Source organism: Ovis aries, chromosome 24 (genome assembly GCF_016772045.2).
Source record: "Ovis aries strain OAR_USU_Benz2616 breed Rambouillet chromosome 24, ARS-UI_Ramb_v3.0, whole genome shotgun sequence".
NCBI lineage: Eukaryota > Metazoa > Chordata > Mammalia > Artiodactyla > Bovidae > Ovis > Ovis aries.
This window is the reverse complement of record NC_056077.1, coordinates 42,230,533-42,245,682: the sequence shown is the minus strand read 5'-3', so window position 1 is coordinate 42,245,682 and position 15,150 is coordinate 42,230,533. Positions and strand designations below refer to the sequence as shown.

The following is a 15,150-nucleotide window of genomic DNA, read 5'->3' as shown; positions in this document are numbered from 1 at the left end:
TTGAGTCTCATTTCTTCCTCAGATTTAACCTCACAGCAGCCTCAAGAATCCTGGGCCTTTGGACTGGGGTGGGAGGTCGGGGCGGGGGTCTCACTGCTTGTTGACGTACCCTCCGTGGACACCAGGTGGCAGGCGCTCCAAACAAGTTAAGACAAGGGCGTCAGGAAGGCTTCCAAGGGCTTGCCCTCCAGTGGAGTCCGCCTGAAGAACGGCCGAGAGCTGAGCCTGCGACACAGGCCTGGGTCGCTGCGTCCCGGGCAGCGCAGCTCCTGATGCCCGCTCCTGTGCCCTCCCAGGCTCTGAAGGCGCAGCTCCTCTCCAAACTCCATGTGGGTTGACGGCTGCAGGGATGGCAGATTCCCTCAGACGGTCCCCCCAGCTCCGCAGCCGCCCTCTGCTATCTCTGCGTGCCCTTCTTCAGCACCACCTGGAACCTGTCAGAGATGCATGTTATCTGACCTCGGTCCAGGCCTACCGAATCAGAGGCGACAGGCCGGGGACTCCTGCCTGGAGAGCACGCGTTTTCACATCCAGCAAGAAGCCCCATCTTCTGCCTCTGGTCAGTCAGTGTCACAGGAGCCGAAAGTAAACAGCAGAGAGTTTGGCTAGGAGGACACGGCATGCTCGACCCCTCACCCCCCACGAGGCCGGCCGGGGCTGGGTCCCCCCACTGCTGTCCAGCCCGGCTGCCACGGCGGCGTTGATGCTGCGCTTCTGCTGCGCATCATTCGGGGAACGATGCGGAGGCAGCGTTGCAGCGAATCAGGACATCCGACGCAAGCTCGGCCTGTGAAGGGGTAGTAACCTTTTTAACACACCCGTGGCTTGTAGGGCCTTCAGCTCCCCGACCAGGGCTGGGCCCGGGCCCTCTGCAGTGACGGTGCTGTCTTGGCTACTAGAGCGCCGGGGAGTCCCCGGAGTCTGACTCTTCGACTTGCTCCTTTGTGGGTTGTGCTGGTGATGCTGCATCTAGGAAGTTTGTGCTCAACCCAAGGTTTCATTTCCTGAATTTAAGAAGCTCAAAAGGTTACTTTCTTAAAGGTAATTTATCTATTTGCCTCAACCCATGCTGTGGTTCAAAAACAAGCTCCTTTTAAAATCTCCTCTCCATGCTACTAAGCTGCTGCTAAGTCGCTTCAGTCGTGTCCGACTCTGTGCGACCCCATAGACGGCAGCCCACCAGGCTCCCCCGTCCCTGGGATTCTCCAGGCAAGGACACTGGAGTGGGTTGCCATTTCCTTCTCCAGGGCATGAAAGTGAAAAGCGAAAGTGAAGTCGCTCAGCCGTGCCCGACTCTTAGCGACCCCATGGACTGCAGCCCAGCAGGCTCCTCCGTCCATGGGATTTTCTAGGCAAGAGTACTGGAGTGGGGTGCCATTGCCTTCTCCACTCCATGACCTACATGAAAATACGACATCCTTCTAGGGGTGAGTTGGTTGGCTGAAGATGAAACACTTACCTTTTAGTAGCCAGAGACGGCCCGACAGGTGCCAGCATGGGATCAGCTTCTAAAGGAGACTGCAGCGAGCAAGGACACTGCACTGTATGGAGCGCACTGTGTGTAGGGGCTTCCCTGCGGGCCCAGTGGCCGAGACTCCGCACTCCCAGTACAGAGAGCCGGGTTCACTGTCTGGTCAGGGAACTAGATCCCATGTGCCGCAACCAGGAGATCCCGCGCCGCGCCTAAAGATCCCACGTGCTACAACGAATATCAGAGATATGGGAGCCACAGCGGAGATCTGGGCCGGCCGAATAAGTATTTTCTAAAAAACGAATGTACCATATGTGAGAGAAGGAGCTGCCTATATATGCTTTATGTGCAGAAGACATTTCTAGAAGGTTACAAAAGAAATCGGTAAGGGTGGTGTCACCTGAGGAGGGCAACTGTGGGGCTGAGGGACTGGCGTCGAAACTGGGTCTGTGCCTTCTGATACCTTGTTCAGTAGTCGGAAGCATATCTCAGCTGAGACTTAACTGCCAAATCAGAAATCCAAATTGACTGGGTGATTGTCTTGCCTCTTGTCTGCACACGTTTCTCCTGTGTAAACAGAGCCCAATTCCAGGGAAGGACATTCAGGATGAAGCAAGACGTTTACCAAAAACTTGTCTTGTTGAGAAATGAAAATGCAGACTTGCGCCCAAGCATTCATAGCTGCTTTATTCCAGCCCCAAACTGGAAGTCACCCAGTGTCCGTTAACGTTATGAATGGATGAACTGTAGTACGTCCACAGGACAGAAGACACCAGTCAGAGGCGCCAAGCACTGTGAGGCAGGTGGCGCACTCAGACCTCAGTCTGCAGCCGGCCAGGTGTGAGGAGTGCGTCTTTTACTGGACTTCGAGAGCGGCAAAGTCCTTCCCCGGTTCTCTCTTAAACCGCCGAATCAGTGACCGATGTTTAGGTACTGTTCCTCTCTGCTCTACTGGTGTGCATGCGCGTGTGTGTCTTGTGTGAACTTTTTCATAACTGAAAGTATCAAAACTTTAGAAACAATCATTGGTTGAGTTTGGAAGTCAAAAGCTTGAGACTAACCAGTCCATTCTGAAGATCAGCCCTGGGATTTCTTTGGAAGGACTGATGCTGAAGCTGAAGCTCCAGTACTTTGGCCACCTCATGCGAAGAGTTGACTCATTGGAAAAGACTCTGATGCTGGGAGGGATTGGGGGCAGGAGGAGAAGGGGACCACCGAGGGTGAGATGGCTGGATGGCATCACGGACTCGATGAACGTGAGTCTGAGTGAACTCCTGGAGATGGTGATGGACAGGGAGGCCTGGCGTGCTGCGATTTATGGAGTCGCAGAGAGTCGGACACGACTGAGCGACTGAACTGAACTGAACTCCTTGATGACATTTAAAGACAAAATCAAAATTAGCAATTTCGCTTTGGCGTATAAAATTCCTACAGGACAACCGTATCGCCCAACAACTCAGCGACAAGGTTTCTCCAGCCCGCTCCGTCTTAGCCAGAGGTCCCGACGGCCGGCCTCCGGCCCCGGGGCAAGAGACCCTGGGACGCTCGCTGCGGAGCAGCTGCGGGAGCTGACGGGCCTCGGACCCGCGGTCCTGGCCCTCACGATGGGTGCGCGGCCAGCCCTCCCGCTCGCAGCTCCGCCTCAGGCCGGTGCGCGCCGTCGCCGCCGTCTGAAAGAAGTGCGACCAATACCGCGGCCGCTGACGGGCGCTGCACCCGCGCCGGCGGCCGGCCGCGGCGCCCCTGGCCCGCGCTCGCGCGACCTCCACGTGCGCGCCCGGCTCCGCCGCACCGAAGGCCCAGCCAGCGGTCCTCCCAGCGGCCCTTGCGGCGAGGGCGCGGCCACGTGACCCAGACTCGGCCAATCGGGGGCGGCGGCGGCGCCGAGGCGTCGCGTCATTGCGTTCCGGCGGCGGCTGGACTCCTGATTGGTCACATCCGGGTCACGTGGCCCCGCCCCCCCGCCTGGGTGTGGCCCCGCCCGGACGCTGCGGATTAGCGGCGCCGCGCGCTGACGTCTGCAGTGTGGAGTGGCTGGTCGTCTAGCTGGGCGGGGTGCCGTTGCTGTTGCTGTCTTGAGAAGTGGAGCCAGAAGCCTCGTCAAACCACCTGCGGTCCGAACGCGCCTTTCCGGTTGAGTCGCTGAAACGTGTTTAGCTTAAGCCAGTTTGAGCTGCACGTTTTGATACTTGCCCGATAAAACGTCAGAATTGAAACATACTACCAGAACGACCTGCAGAAAAATTCCTTTTTCATGTCCTAGGTTTGTGCCTCAGTGAGAGCGTCTTCGGGCCGACAGGGGCTGCACTCCCATCCCTCCCACCGTCCTCCAGCCCCCGGAGGTTTGGGAGGGGACAGGGCCGGGGGTGCTGCCCACCGATGCCTTTGCCAGTTGGCAGGTATCCGCTCCTGGTGACGCTCTGAGACCCAGCCGCGCCCCTCTGAGTACTGGGCGTCCTGACAAGGCGCCGGCGGGGCGCAGCCCGTGAAGAGCCGCCGCACCTGTTGGCAACATCCCTCCTGAAGGGAAGAATAGGGCGGGAGAAGTGGGCGAGGCAGGAGTGCCCTTCCTTATCCCCACACCCTCTTTCCTTCCTTCGCGCCTGGGGTAGAGAGCGCTCCACCCACACACATACCTGGGCTTCTTGAAGAAGTGACTGATCCAGGGCTAGGTCAGGGAAAGTCCAAGCATTGCCAGAAAGGAAGGAATGGCTCCAAAAAGGACGGGGACTCAGGAGGCGACCTGAAGGAGCTCCTAGTGGCCGAAGCTGGAACTATGTGACTGGCAAAATTAATAATTGTGAGTTACAGAATAATGTAACTATCCACGAATCCCTAGTGACATAGAAATAATAATAATAAACAAATAGAGAATTCTCTGGTGGGCCAGTGGCTGGAACTCTACACTCTCACTGCAGAGGGCCTGGGTTCAATCTCTGGTTGGGGAACTAAGGTCCCACAAGCCATGTGGTGCCGCCAAAAAGAAAAAAGAATCAGTGAGGGAGGAAGGAGACAAAAATATTCCAATAGATATAGTAGGAATGAGAGAAATAGAAAATCAACATTAGGCAAACACCACAGTAATACTTGTCCCAAACAAGATCCACTGATGGCCAAAAGTTTTGAGACAGCTTATTACTCAAATATCTCCCCCAAGATATTTTTTTAATCACAAAGGGATTAATAGTAACTTCATGGTGGAGAAACTTGGCCTAAACACCTTAGCCAAGTGATGAAGGCATGCGATAGAACACTGTTGCCACTGAGAAATGAGACAGAGTACATGGGAACTCCGTACCATTTTTACAAAATGTAGGGAGTGAAGATGCGTTTACTGCTCCCCTGGGCCAGGTGAGCAGGGCACCTTCAGAACTGGGGCTGGCCCTTGCATCTCAGAGCAGCTGGGGTGGATGGATGCGCTTCTGTGGACTCTCTGCTGCCCAACCTGTCTCTGCTGGCTTGGCAGGTACGAATGCTGTGAGCAGGGACAAACTTGACAATTTGGAGGAACAGCAAGGAGGCAGGACAGGAGGTTACAGGTGAGTAAGAGGAGGACGGTAAGAGGTGAGAGCATTCAAGCGTCAGGACCACAGCTGGCGAGGTAGAGAACCTATCCTCCCCTGTCCCTCGTGTCCCCTCCCACGCCTTTTTATTATGATTCTGTTACTCTTGTACCTTTTCCTTGAGTACCGGTGTGGCATTAAACAGTACGCAGTCCTTGAACCTCTGTATCATATCCCGAGTGCTTTGGATGGCGTGGCATCTTTCCTCCAATGGAACAGGGGTCCTGTCCTTTCCTCCACCTCTCCCACTTCCACCCACCTTCCATCGCCCAAACTTTTGCTTGAGCATTGTCAGGATTGGTCTTTACCATTTGAATGGGTTGAAAATGCGTTTTCGTGCTTTGCTTGTAGATTGTAGAAGCTCCCGGAGCCTGTCTTTTCCCCTGGAGCTGTGTCTCCGAGCCCCGTGCTCTGTGCAGACCTGCTGGCTGACTGTCACTGTGGACGCCGCGCGTGGCCCACCAGCCCCTTGCTTTCCCTGTGCTTGGTCCCAGCTTCACATGCTGAAGTACAACATTTCAAGCATGTCCTCAGAAGGGGGTGTCTTTCTGTCTCTAAGAAGGCTTTTAATTTGCACTCATAACTTGGTATCGGTTTCTAGATCCCAAGTGTTTCCTCAGCATTTCGAGGGCCCAGCTCTGTCGTTATCTCACAGTTGGCAGTTTGATAGTCATTCCTTTGGCAGAGTCGCGAGTTTTATCTTCAGAGGCTTCTGGAACCTCTCTCCCTGACACTCCGGCATTTCACAAGAACAGGTCTAAATGGGGGTCTTTTTATTCATTCACCCTTGTCTGTGCTCAAGGGGACCTTCCATTTTCTACAGCTCTTGCTTGGATTTAAGAACTTTCCGTTGTCTCTGCCCTCTTCTTCTGGAGCTCCTGCCTACGTGAAGGTGGACATCCTGGACACCCTCCACGATTCCATCATTTCTTACCTATGTTTTCTCCTCTTCCTCTTCGTTTTCTTTTTGGGTCATTTCTTCTGTGTCCCAAGATAGTTTTTCTACTTTATTTTCTAAGTATCTTATTGATCTTTTTATTTTTTACCATTTACCTTTTAAGTCTCTTTTTCCATAAATGAACTTTACTGAGGTTTAATTTATATACAATGAAGTGGTTCCATTTTTAAGTGTAAATTTTGATGAGTTTTGACAAATATATACAACTGTGTAATCACATCACAGTCAAGGTATAGAACATTTCCGCAGAGTTACCTTGGTCCGCTTCCCAGTCAAACCCCACTCCACACTCAGCTCCTGGGCAGTCACGGATCAGATTCCTGTCATTCCAGATCACAGCATCATTTCTTTATTGTCGTGCTCAGCGTGTGTGTTTTTGAGACTTACCCACGTCTTGGCACATGTCAGCTGTTCGTTCCATTTCTATTGCTGAGTCGTAGTCCATTGTATCATAGTTTTTCACCTGTTCCTCAGCTGAGGGACATTTGGGTTTATCCAGTTCAGTTTTGAATAATGGCTGCTGCTGCTGAGTCACTTCAGTCGTGTCTGACTCTGTGCGGCCCCATAGACGGCAGCCCACCAGGCTCCGCCGTCCCTGGGATTCTCCAGGCAAGAACACTGGAGGGGGTTGCCATTTCCTTCCCCAATGCATGGAAGTGAAAAGGGAAAGTGAAGTCGCTCAGTCACGTCCGACTCTTAGCAACCCCATGGACTGCAGCCCTCCAGGCTCCTCCGTCCATGGGATTTTTCAGGCAAGAGGCCTGGAGTGGGTTGCCATTGCCTTCTCTGGAATAATGGCTAAAGACATTCATTTACAAGTCTCTGTGTGAACATACATCTGTACATTGCCTGAGGAAATACCGAAGGGCGGAGTTGCTGGATGGCCTGTAAGTGTATGTTTAGCTCTATAATAAACTGCTGATCTCGTTCCCAAAGTAGTTGTGCCACTTGACAGTCCCACCAGAAGTGCAGAGCGTTCCATTGCCTCCGAATCTTTCTCACCACTCAGTGGGGTCAGAACTTTCTTAATTTCTCCAGGTAACTTAGTCTCCTTGACAGGCCTCTCTCCTAAACAGAACCGTTGAGGGAGTGTCCCGTCCAAGGGTCAGTGTTATCAGGAGTGCCGCCGAGGGAGGAACTCCTTGGGGAGCCCCACCCCCCTCTAAAAGCAGTTTGCTTGGTTTCTCTGGAGAAGAGAGTCTGGCCCTGGGACCAGGGCTCCAGGCCAGCTGCCAGCTGCTCTGTGGCCTGGGTTTGTGAGGGAACAGTTGTTCATCCCCAGACCTCTGGTTAATCCCCAGTGCCAGCCCCACCTACCCCGAGCCTCCGAGGCCAGGGCAGATGAGCCCCCGCCTCGGCGCAGCGCTCCTGTTCTGGGCTGCTGCCCCCTCTGCCCACACTCGCCCACACTTGCTGAAGGCTCTCAGCTCCTGTCCCCACCCACCGCCTTTCTGTGCTTCTCCGCTAACCCTTTCGATGAAGACGCCTTTGGTGAGAAGAGAGGCTGCGTGTGCTCAGTTCTCTGCACTGAGACCTCTGCGGGCAGAGGCGAATGTCCAGGGACACGTGTGTGAGGTGCAGGAGCAGACCGCAGGAGGGCATGTACGGGCGCGCACTTGATGTTGATGAAAACTTACATGTGTGCACGCAGGGTGACGGTGGACAGGAAGTGTTTGCTGTCTCCAGGTGATGCGGTTAAAGTAATCTGTGGGGTTTCTAAATTTTTTAAACACGTTTTGTGAACTGTGGTTGTGAGTGTGGCTGTTTGTCTGGTGTCTCAGTGGGGAGGGTCGCATGGATCTGATCTGGATTTTCAGATGGACAGGGAGGAAGCAGCTGGGGACTGACCTCAAGTCCCGGGTGTGACAGGAAAGTTCTTGTAAACCAGCCACAACTTCGTTGTCTCCCCCAGACCATAGGCAGTCTGGGGCCACTGCGAGCTCGGGGACACCTTGTCCCTTCATGCGCTATGGAGCTGAGCAAAGTGACATCTCCACATTCTGAGATCAGAAGTAAGACTTTGCTAAGGAATGTGCCTCCTGCCCACCTCTCACCCCAAGGGGACTTTCCACGGGCTCCCCAAGAGCCGCACTCTAAGATTTATCTCTCTTATCATTTTCGGCTGTGCTGGGCCTGCATCGCTGCGCAGGCCTTTCCCTGGCTCTGGCGAGTGGAGGCTGCTGTGGGGCATGGATCCCTCATTGCAGACGCTTCTCTCGTGGTGGAGACAGGCTCTCGGCACGTCGGCCCTGCCCCTGTGCTACAGGGGCTTGGTCGTGGGATCTCCCCAGGCCAGGGATCGAACCGGTGTCCCTTGCATATTGTGAGGCAGATCCTTAGCCACCAGGTCACCAAGGAAGCCCTATTTCAATTATTTATTTTCTAATTCTAAATCTTTATTTCCCCATTTCCGCTTTCTGCGTCGGGCTTTAGAAGCGCTGTGCAGGCTCTTCACTGTGCTACACGGGCACCTCTCCAGCTGCCCCACGGCACGTGGGGTCTCAGTTCCCCGCTGCTGCTGCGGCGAAGTCACTTCAGTCGTGTCCGACTCTGTGCGACCCCATAGACGGCAGCCCACCAGGCTCCTCCACCCCTGGGATTCTCCAGGCAAGAGCACTGGAGTGGGGTGCCATTTCCTTCTCCGTTAGTTCCCTGACCAGGGGTCAATCCGGCACCCCCGGCACCCCTGGCATCGGGAAGCAGAGTCTTAACCACTGGGCCCCAGATTGTCCTCCTGATGTCTGGGAAGAGTGTAACGAGACTGCGGAGTACACAGGACAAAGACTGTTGAGATCTTGTCCACAAACTTAACTCTGCTTTCCATCTACCTGTTTGTTGCCAGCGCAAAGGTAGATTCTGGCAAGCTCCATCAGCCACTGATCTCACCAAGCAAACGAACCGACCTTAGCTGCCAAATGTCCCCCAAGCCGTGCACACGGCCCTGTGAATAGAGGTGCGCCCTGCGCTCCTGGTGCTGAGCTTTTCATGAGGGAGGCTGAGTCACCTTTCACTTTCCTCAGAACGACAAGATTTCTGACTTTACAGAAATGGAAGCAGAAGCCTCTTAAGATACTCCTCGCAAGAAACCTGTCCTTGTTGCGTTCAGAGAAAAGACATTCGCATGCTGGTCTGCTGTCAAGGCTTCTCTCTCAGAGCTGATGGAGGAACGCCCGCCTCTGGTCTGGAAATTCACCAGGGATGAGACCGGAGAGACAGCCTGCCCGAAGACGCAGCTTTACGTGCTTCTCTCCAGCCTCTGAAGAGGCCACAAGCGGATGGACTGGCTGCAGCTGGTTGCGCGACGCTCCTTGTGGCTTCTGACAGTGACCCAGGAACAAACACTGTATCACGGCGGAGCTCACAAGTCCTGCTGCCCGAGAAGGAGGGGCGCACCCACAACGGCTTCCAGTGCGCTCAGGCGTGGACATGTGGTCACGGGAGCACGCGTGACAAACGCACAGACCAAAGGGCCCCACACCAAACAGCCAGTCACCAGCACACGCCTGCGGCTACCAGGCAGGCGGGCGCTGAGACTGGGAACAGCCTTCCACAAGTCCTGACCCGGATGCTACAGGGCCGTCGTCGTCACACGAGTGAGGCTGGGAGCCGAGGTGTCACGGTATCGGGACAGCGCTGCTGCTCAGCGTGAGGTGTGTGTTCCTCTGTGTCCATTCCCTGCTGCAAGAAAGAAGGGCGTCCCCAGAGTCGAGTCCAGAGAAGTGTTGTTAGGGAGGGACAGGCGGAGGGGAGGCCTCCTGCTCACCGGGACAGGACTCACGTTTTCGCCCATCAATTAGCCCTGCTGTGTTTGTAGCCTCCTTTACATTAAAAAGGATACAGATACTGATAAACACACAAACGTGGCTCAATCTCCAGGGAATTCTGCCGGGCTTAAAAAGCCAACCGCAGAAGGTGGCGCACCGTAGGATGCCGTTTGTACATTTCTGAACTGACGAAATTTTAGAGACAGAGGGCAGGCTAGTGGCTTCCAGGGGCCAGGTACAGGGGTAGAAGGCGGGGTGGGGGCTGCAGAGGAACAGGAGAGACCCCGGGAAGCTGCAGCCTCCAGGACCTTCATGCCTGGTCACCCGAGCCTGGACACCTGGACGCCTGATGCCTGTGCCCACGCCTGGAGTGGCCTTCGTTCTTGCCCCCCACCCCCGGCTTCCTGGGGCGCTATTTTCAAGCTGCCCTTCCCCCTCGGGACAGGCTGAAGCCCCCAAGCAGGTGAATTCTATAATCGGCGGGAGGATTTCTTCCATGGGAAGTACGACAAGGCTGTTTTCCAGATGCCACAAAATTGTGCTAAAGTTCACGCAACATTTGCCATCTTCTCAACCACTTCTCAGAGTCCAGTGCAGAGGTGTCTAGAATATTCACGCTGTTGTCCAACCATCACAACTGTCCGTCTCCAGAACCTTCTTGCCTTCCCAAACTGAGACCCCGTCTCCATTAAATACTAACCCCACCCGCCTCCCTCAGTCCCTGGTGCCCAACCTCCTCCTTCCTGTCTCGAACCTCCCTGCTCCAGGGACCCCCCACAGGCCCGCCAGCACTCGCTGCTGTCCAGTCTGACCGCTGCCAGTGTGCTGGGGGTGGCGTGATGGGGAGTCACCTGCGTTTGCGTGTCGCTGGCCACTAGTGGCTGCACAGCTCTTCGTTACGACACTGTGAGGACTGTTTTCTTTCTCAAGGAGAACCGGCTCTGTTTTTGGAGCTGTCTCTTCCCTCCCTTAATTTACCTATGAGACGCCAGGGCCTTCTCTGGAGGCTCAGTGGTGCAGAGTCTGCCGGCAGTGCAGGAGACACGGGTCCAACCCCTGATCCAGGAAGCCCCCCAAGCAACTGAGCCCGAGCGCCGCAGCCACTGAGCCTCTGCTCTGGAGACAGAAGCTGCAACTGCTGAGGCCCGTGCTCTGCAAGAAGGGAAGCCACCACAGTAAGAAGCCCTAGGACCACAGCTAGAGAAAAGCCCTCACAGAAATGAAGACCCAGCACAGCCAAAAATAAACATAAAGGTTCCAGGTCAACTTCCCTCACTGTGATCCTCTCACACTGACCGAAGCATCCCCCCCATCTAGAAACCAGTGTTTCCACCCGTTTTGCTCTTTTCAGTTCAGGTCAGTCACTCAGCCGTGTCCACATCTGCAACCCCATGGACTGCAGCACACCAGGCTTCCCTGTCCATCACCAACTCCCGAGCTTGCTCGAGCTCATGTCCGTTGAGTCTGTGATGCCACCCAACCCTCTCATCCTCTGTCGTCCCCTTCTCCTCCTGCCTTCAATCTTTCCCAGCATCAGAGGAATCACTTCTTCGCATCAGGTGGCCAAAGCATTGGAGTTTCAGCTTCAGCATCAGTCCTTCCAGTGAATACTCAGAACTGATTTCCTTTAGGATGGACTGGTTGGACCTCCTTGCAGTCCAAGGGACTCTCAAGTGTCTTTTCCAACACCACAGTTCAAACATGTCAATTCTTTGGTGCTCAGCTTTCCTTATGACCCAACTCTCACATCCATACGTGACTTCTGGAAAAACCATAGCTTTGACTAGATGGACCTTTGTTGGCAAAGTAATGTCTCTGCTTTTTAATATTCTGTCTAGGTTGGTCATAGCTTTTCTTCCAAGGAGCAAGCGTCTTTTAATTTCATGGCTACAGTCACCATCTACAATGATTTTGGAGCCCCCCAAAAATAAAGTCTGTCACTGTTTCCACTGTTTCCCCATCTATTTCCCATGAAGTGATGGGACCAGATGCCATGATCTTATTTTCTGAATGTTGAGCTTTAAGCCAACTTTTTCACTCTCCTCTTTCACTTTCATCAAGAGGCTTTTTAGTTCCTCTTCACTTTCTGCCATAAGGGTGGTGTCATCTGCATATCTGAGGTTATTGAAATTTCTCCCAGCAATCTTGATTCCAGCTTGTGCTTCTTCCAGCCCAGCATTTCTCATGATGTACTCTACATATAAGTTAAATAAGCAGGGTAACAATACACAGCCTTGACGTACTCCTTTCCTGATTTGGAACCCGTCTGTTGTTCCATGTCCAGTTCCAACTGTTGCTTCCTGACCTGCAGACAGATTTCTCAGGAGGCAGGTAAGGTGGTCTGGTATTCCCATCTCTTGAAGAATTTTCCACATTTTATTGTGATCCACAGTCAAAGGCTTTGGCATAATCAAAAAAAGTAGAAGGAGATGTTTTTCTGGAACTCTTCTTGCTTTTCTGATGATCCAATGGATGTTGGCAATTTGATCTCTGTTCCTCTGCTTGTTTGAATTGTGAATTCTTGCTCTGTGAGCACAGGACACATGCTCAAACACACGTGTTACACATGGCTCTTCCCCCGGAATATAGGTGTCAGGTGGGCAGCAAGTCTGATTTTCAGTGGTGGATCCCAGCCCCTTCTAAGTATGGGACACACAGCAAGCGTCCAGTGAACCCGTTAAATTACTGCAATCCCAAGAAGGGAGACTGGGAGTAAGCACCCAAGAAGCTGTCCGGGTGGGCACGCTGGAGACACAGGTGGGTGGGTTGAGCGGGGAAGACTTCTTGGTGGAAGAGGCCTGCAGGGGAAAGCGGGAGAGACAAGGTCAGCACAGGGAAAGGGGAGGACGTCCATGGCCGCCGACAGCACCCACGGAGAAGCCTGTTCCCGTTCGGGCCTCGGCTCTCGAGGAGCAGGGCTGGGCGCTCTGCAGGTGTCTGTGGCTGTGCTGAAGGGCGCGGGGCAGCTGGACTGCCTCGCACCCAGAGGCTGACACCAACCAGCCGAAGCACGAACTGGAGAAGCCGTCAGGGTGGACACAGTCCCTCCCGGGAAGACCTCCAGGCGTGCGCCTGACCTGGCACCAGGGATCTGTCCCTGGCTCCACAGCCCGCCCCCACCAGGTGGAGGAGAAAGGAGTGGAGTCCCGCGTTCCCCCACTGCTGCGCCAAGCGGGGGCGGGGGTGGCTGTAGGCGCTGCTTCCGCCCTCAGGGGCCGCCTGGTTTCTCTTTCACTGCGGAGTGTTTCTGTTGTTTTCAGCTGGAACATTTTCCTGCCACCCACCCCTACGCTGCGCTCCCCGCTCCCCTGCCTGGAGGTCTGAATGGTGAGCACCGAGGCTGAGTGCAGTAGGGGCGGGGCCCAGGATGGGAAGCAGGGCCTTCTACTTTCTCCCTCCGACCTGGCGGGTGGGGGCTTACCTGTCAGGACCCTCAGAATCTCGCGAGCTCCCTTCATTACGTGCTGGGGGCTCCACAGAGCCCCACCAGCACCTCTTCCCCTCCTGTGGCCTTAGGGCATGTGGGTTTGCACCCTTCCCCACCTGTCGTTGCTGGTGAAATATTTTTTCTTCTTGTAAATTGGCCTCCGTCGTTTTGTAATTATGGGGAGGAAAAAGATGGACTCTGCGGCCTGCCTTCCATGTGGGATCCTTATCCAGAAGCGCTCCCGACGTCTACACCGCTGTCCGCTAGGGACACAATGCATGGCACCTATGAAAACTCGCATCGTCTAGAAGCTGCACTAAAAACTCAGAGAAACAGATGAAATTAACTTGATACTATGACAGAGAATGAGATGGTTGGATGGCATCATTGACTCAATGGACATGAGTTTGCGAAAGCTCCAGGAGACAGTGAAGGACAGGGAAGCCTGGTGCGCTTCAGTCCACGGGGTCCCAGAGAGGTGGACACGACTCAGTGACGGAGCAACAGATGTTTTATCTGACCAGCACATCCAAAATACTGGTTCCCTGGCGGCTCAGTGGTAGAGTCCACCTGCCAGGCTGGAGACAAGGGTTCGATCGCTGTGTCAGGGAGAGCCCCTGGAGAAGAAAACAGCAGCCCACGCCAGTGCTCTTGCCTGGAGAATCCCATGGACAGAGGACCCTGGTGGCCTACAGTCTGTGGGGTCACAAAGAGTCAGACTCAAGCGACTAAACAACAGCCAAATCCAAAACATCACTGCTTAACAAATAGGCAATATTTTTAAATGAGATACCTTACCTTCTTCTTCACACTTTATTAGTTTTTTAATTATTTTTTTTAATTATAAAATCTTTAATTCTTACATGCGACACACTTTAGTCTTTAAAATTCTGTGTGTTTCATACGACGCACAGGTCACCTCAGTTTCAGCTAGCCACATTTCCAGTGATAGTAATTACACGTGGCCGGTAGCTACTGTGGACAACTGGCAGGCCTAGACTTAATCCAGGTATTTATTCTCCTCAGTCCAGTCCTCCCCGCTCTACGCCCCACTCCCGCTCCGCCCTCCCAGGCAACACTCAAAACACAACAAAACAAAACCCCAAACCCACAACCTTCCCTCCTCTCTCTGCACTGCTCCTGCTGACCGCCTCCACCTAACCTGCTTACAAGACGGCGTCTGTAAAATTAATACCGGGCATGTGACTTCCCGCGAGCTCACCTAAAGACACAGCCCCTGTGCTGAGTTAGTAAAATAAGGGAAGAAAGAGGCCATCCCTTCTCTTAACAGACCCTACAAGGACAGCCAGCTAACACTGCGTTAGTCCCCTGCCATCACCGTAACACACACGGCAAACAGCCCTTGCAACTGGCTTTTCTTTGCCGCGCTGGAGGTCTTTTCGAGAGAGGGCAATTTGTCACAGTCTTCTCACCCTCACCCGCCCGCTAACCTGCTGGAGCCGCGTTTCCTCTTTTGTAGAGGAGGATAATAATAGCCTCTTTATCTACCTGGCCAATCAGTTCTGAAACTCAAAGAGATAATAAAAGGTCGGGTTCAAACACCGCAAAACTCCGCGGGAGAGCGGCCTGTTGTTATCCGTGGGTGGAGAAGCCTGCAGGCTAGGAAGGCGCACGTGCGCTCCGCAGGCAGCGGCCCGAGAGCCCGGTTCCGCCGCCGCCCGCCGCGGAGGAGCGCACCTGCCACGCCTAGGGACGCGGGCGGAGCTCGGGGGCGCACGCGTACGCGGGGTCGGGGCCGGCGGCGCGGGGCCGGTCACGCGGCGCGGGGGCGGGGGGCGCGGGGAGGGCGGCCTGGCTGCTCGGAGGCCACGAGGACGTCCCCCCGCGCGCGGGGCCCCGCTCGGCACGGAGACCCCGCGCGCCGCCTCGGAGCGCTGTCGCCCCGCCCCGTCCGCGCGCGCGCCGCCCTGGGGGCCCGCCCACCGCCCCGCCCGCGGCTCGGCCGC

At 54.7% G+C, this 15,150-nt stretch overlaps 1 long non-coding RNA gene across 5 annotated transcripts; it reads right to left on the bottom strand.

The window, feature by feature from the left end:
- Window positions 1-44: 44 nt before the first annotated feature.
- On the bottom strand, window positions 45-15,088 carry LOC121817829 (uncharacterized). Of its 5 annotated transcripts, none has more exons than XR_006057881.2 (3): window positions 13,300-15,088; window positions 1,460-12,554; window positions 45-1,004 (listed from the first exon to the last, which is right to left on the bottom strand). It is a non-coding gene; the product is annotated as an uncharacterized LOC121817829 (long non-coding RNA). The 5 variants fall into 5 exon arrangements; XR_006057882.2 differs by having other exon boundaries at window positions 45-787; XR_006057883.2 differs by having other exon boundaries at window positions 45-434.
- Between the last annotated feature and the right edge of the window lie 62 nt (window positions 15,089-15,150).